Here is a 4,825-nt window from a genome sequence, read left to right as displayed (position 1 = left end):
TAGTGAGAAAAGACACTGAGAATTAGAGGAAACTTTAATCAGATATTTAACATAGCTAAGCTTTGATCAAACTTCTAGTAGCATGTGTTCATGCGTGTGAAGAAAGGAAGAGAACATACATTTAAAGGAACCCAAAGACAGAAAAAAATAAGTAGCAGTAAGCAAAAACATTGAAAGGAATTAAGAAAGCACTAAAGTGAGAGGCAAGACATCTGATTGGAAGAAGTATAAAATTGGCAGGGATTAGCAAAAAGAGGCTAAATCTGGGGATGAATAGTTTTTTTTAATAAACATTGGCTTGAGAAGTTATTTGTCATTCAAAGATGACAGTAGCAGATAATTAAAACTTTGAAAAGAAAAAAAAATCCAGGGTATCCTATTATGGCAGTGAGAAGAAATTGCTAAAATATGTGCTCAATTCTTCAGGAAAACAAGTTTTGTAGGATGAAATTAGAGATCGGAGAGTAAGCTTCTATACTGAACCAGACATTTTACATTCCCTTTTCCTTTCACTCTTCACGGCAAGAATTTAAGTAATGACCATTGATCACTGACTAGTGATAAGCAGTGATTATTATCAAAGTCATTTTTTACTTCTGGCCACTTTGCCCACAGTCACACAGCTAAAAAGGATTAGAGGCTAAAATGAGATGTTTGTCAAATCTGTGTTTTTAAAAAACAACACAAAACAAAACAAAATCAGAAACAAACCTAGATCACATTGCTGCTCAAAAGAAATGAATTCAGGAGAAATCTGAGGTGGAAAGCAGCTGGAGGAATGAATGTTTCACCAATTTGGCCTGAGGGGACTACTTCTGCCAGTTGTGAAAACGACACACTGATGGAGACGAGAACCAGACTGTCGGAGGTGTAAGTGAGAGTAGCAAAGAAAATCAGAGGTAGTGGGTGCAGGCCATTTCCTTAAGAATTTGGGGAGCAAAAAATCATAGTAAATTATCAATTGCTATTTAATACTGAGTTCTCTTAATGTATTTTTGGTAATATCTAGAAAGACAGGTAAAGTAATAATCCCCATGAGGAAAATGTTCATTCTCTAAAATGTTAGATTTAAAAGTTCGAATCTCCCAACTGTTGTTGTTGTTGTTTTTTTTAAATCACTTTCTTATACTAGATAGTTCCCAAGAGCTTTTTTAAAGAAACCCATGAACGTAATGCTTAATTTCCCAGCACTTAATCAACTGGACTCTGTCACTGAGGGCAGGCATCCTAGTATGCTTTCTTTAAAGTCATTCTATTAACAATGACAACAGATGATAGCATTGATACTCCCCTTTAAGATGCTAATGTATTTTTGACAGAACCTTTACATTGCATACGATGTCTGACAAGGCACAGAAATAGATCATGCACAAACTTTTTAAAATAAAGATTAAAAAGAAGGGCTCATTTAATTGTTTTTAAGGGAAAATTTACCTATTGATTTTGGGGGAGGGTTTCCTGCTGACATTCCCAGAGTTAACTGAATTTTCCGTAATTTGCTATTAGTACTGACAACACCGCTGAAGCTGCTGCTGCTGAATATTTTATAAAGCAGGGGAAGATGTTAGGTCTCAATTTGGATGACTGCCAAGTCTAAATCTCTCACCTTGATGTCGTAGCCTAGCTCCAGTCTCATTTTTTTTCAGCTGCCTAAGGCAGGCTCTCTCTGAATGTCCCATGATTAACACAAATTCAACGAGTGCAAGCTCAAACTTAGTATTTCAGTCCTCAAATTCTTCCTGCCAACTTCCTTCTTTTTGTGAACATGACCACTGATCTAGTTGCTCAGACTCCAACTTTCAACTGCAATCATAGGAGCTACTATTGATAGGGCTTCCTATCAGGCATTGTGCTGTTAAGAGCTTAGCCAATATGTATTTCTGCCTGTTTTTTGAAAGCAGAGATGCACCCCCATGACCCTCCCGGCATTCCCTTTGAGTAAGTGTTCTGCCTCATGGGGCTAGCGCTAACAGTGCTCACTCTATCACCCTTAGGCTCACTCCACAACTTTGTGAAGTACCTACGAGCATCATCATTACTTTGAGACAGAGAAGCTGTGGCTTATTGAGGTTACTAATCTATTTAAGGTCACTTTGTAATTTACTTAAGGTGACTGGGACAACAAGACTCAGACCTGAGACTGCAATCATCCTGAGCTTAACACTTTCAACTGCTTTGTCATGTTGCCTGAGATTCGACTCTGACTCCTTTCCCTGTGCCTGATCATGAAGACTTTGTCCCTAAAATGTCCCATACAACTGACCTCTCCTTTCCATTTCAATGCTACAACTTAGTTTAGCCTTTCATTACCTTTCACTTGTTATAAGTGGTCTTTCTGCTCTTTACTGACAGATTCATCTCAAGTCACTTCACACATACCATTAGCTGAATGAAAAGTCTTTGATGACTACCCACGGTCCTTTTCTTGCCCACATTCAAGTTAACATCCATAAATCCTTCCAGTTTTAGTTCTGACAACTTATCTTCATGATCATTGTTTTACCCGGTTGAGACTTCTTCCATTACTCTGAACTTCTTTCTCTGTCTGTTGAAATTCTACTTAACACCTTTACAGTCTAGATAAGTGCTGCTTCCTTAATGAGGCCTTCCCTGATTCTCTTAATTAGATAAAGCTATTTTGGACATTTTTTTCTTTTCTTTTCTTTTTTTTTATGAAAACATATTCTAGCCTGTACTGTGGTCACTTGTGTACTTATCACCCATATAGTATCCTAGTTCCATTAGGATTAAACTGCGTTACTAGCATCTTTGTAGTTGGTAGTTACCGAGTACAGTGCGATCAATGAACACGATTTTTGTTTGAAAAGTTAAGCTGCATTAAATTTTATTGTTAGATGCTGTCAGGATATGTAGTCTATGTATTCAAGATATTTTCAACCTAGTAAGGGCAACAAAGCTATTATTAAAAAATTAACTAGAGAGTATCATGAGCTCAACTACGAGACTGATAGAACAGGAGGGAAGGAATGCATGGAGAAGGTTAGAAAAGATGTGAGACCAGCACTTAATGCTGCAAAGTGAAGAAAGTTGCTAAAAGTGGAAGGGAAAAGCATAACTTAAGGCAGAGATAGACATGGCAGGTCTGGGAAGAAGGATGGAACTTTAGGAACAACCATTGAGAAGGAAAAACAGCAAAAAAATTCAAGGTATTTCTAAGTAAAACAATTCCCTCAAATTTATGATATCATTTTTTTTTAAAGTTTAATTTTTGGCATGTATATAACTGACATAACATTGTGTAAGTTTAAGGTATACGACATGTTGATTTGATACATTTATATATTGCAATATGCTTACCACCACGGCATTAGCTAACATCCATCAAAATTTTCTATCACAAGGCTTTTGTGATAATCAGCATTCTTCCAAGTTAGTCACAATTAATGAGCTTTTCTGTATATTCTTGCACTACTATATAATTGCTAGCACTCACTATTGACAATCCGAATTACAATAGACGGCAATATGCTGGCAGACTGCTTCCTTTTTGCTTTTTAACAGCCACCATCTTTTCAGGTCTGATTCCTAACACAGTCTGGGACAGATGGTAAGAGGATCTCATGGATGAGATTTTAGAGCTCTAAACAAAAAGTCATTTTTATAATGAATTTGCTACATACTACATAATTTTCTTCATTCTGATTGATTCATGCTATTGTTCTGAGAGGAGAGATGCTCACAAATGTGTAATGGAAATACGAAGTATATTTACGTACTGTATGTATGATATAATCCAGATTCTAAACTGGCCTATGGAAATTGATAGATATTAGTTGTGATAAATTATTACATAGACATTTTCTCACTAAGGCACTAACAACAATAACAAAAACCTGAAAACTGACTAGTTCATTTTAAAAAGCAATCTTAAAAGCCAGAATAAGCAGAAGAAAAGGAACTAAAAAAGAATACTTTTTTTCTTTCTTTCTCTTTTCTTTTTCTCCTCTTTTTCTTTCTTTTCTTTCTTTCTTTCTTTTTTTTTTTTTTTTACTATATATTGTTTTTGGGAAAAGTAAGACATCAATACATTTTGAAACTATAAAGCATTGACTGTTTTCCCACTTGTTGAATTTTTTTTGGTGTGAATCACATGTCATTTTTTCCTTAGGACTGTAGTGTTGCTAATTTTCTCCATATGTGTATGATTTGTCTTTGACCTTTAACAAATGTCTTCTAGTAGGTCCACTTACTATCCAAGAACAATACCACAGCATCATTTTACATACACGCAAAGGGCTTGAAAGCTCCATAAAAATAAATGATCCACGGTACAAGCTACACTAAATAGCAGAAAAATAAGCTATTTCAACCCTGTAAATTTTAGTGCCATCCATTTAAAACTGTACTAGGTCGTTTTAGTACTAAATTCATAGAAACAAAATAGTAAATACACATGTTTTATTTGGTAAGCTGCTAGCTGTATGTTTTGTGTAAAAATTTGTTAGCCTAGGAAAACCTATTCAAAGGCACATCGGGCAGTGTATATTTAAAAATTGTCTCTTTCCAGTATGTGATTTTATGTGTTACAGATACATTTACTATTAAGCATCATGTATATTTAATATCACAGCATTTACTTCAGTGCCTTAAAAAGCCTTTGTTCATTTTATAGTTTCCATTATTGAAGAGTCAACATTCAGTTCTCTCACAATTTTGTAAAGTGCAGGCAACCCACAAGAGCTTCTAGTTTTAGCTGGAAGCCCTGTGGGACTACGATAATTGTTATGAAATCATTAATTCTACCTCAGCAGTTTCAACTGTCAGGTACATGTAACAATAATTGCAGTTAATGAATGCTGCTCAA

Source organism: Rousettus aegyptiacus, unplaced genomic scaffold (genome assembly GCF_014176215.1).
Source record: "Rousettus aegyptiacus isolate mRouAeg1 unplaced genomic scaffold, mRouAeg1.p scaffold_m13_p_1, whole genome shotgun sequence".
NCBI classification, from domain to species: domain Eukaryota; kingdom Metazoa; phylum Chordata; class Mammalia; order Chiroptera; family Pteropodidae; genus Rousettus; species Rousettus aegyptiacus.
The sequence above is the reverse complement of the archived record's forward strand: the minus strand, read 5'-3'. Positions refer to the sequence as shown.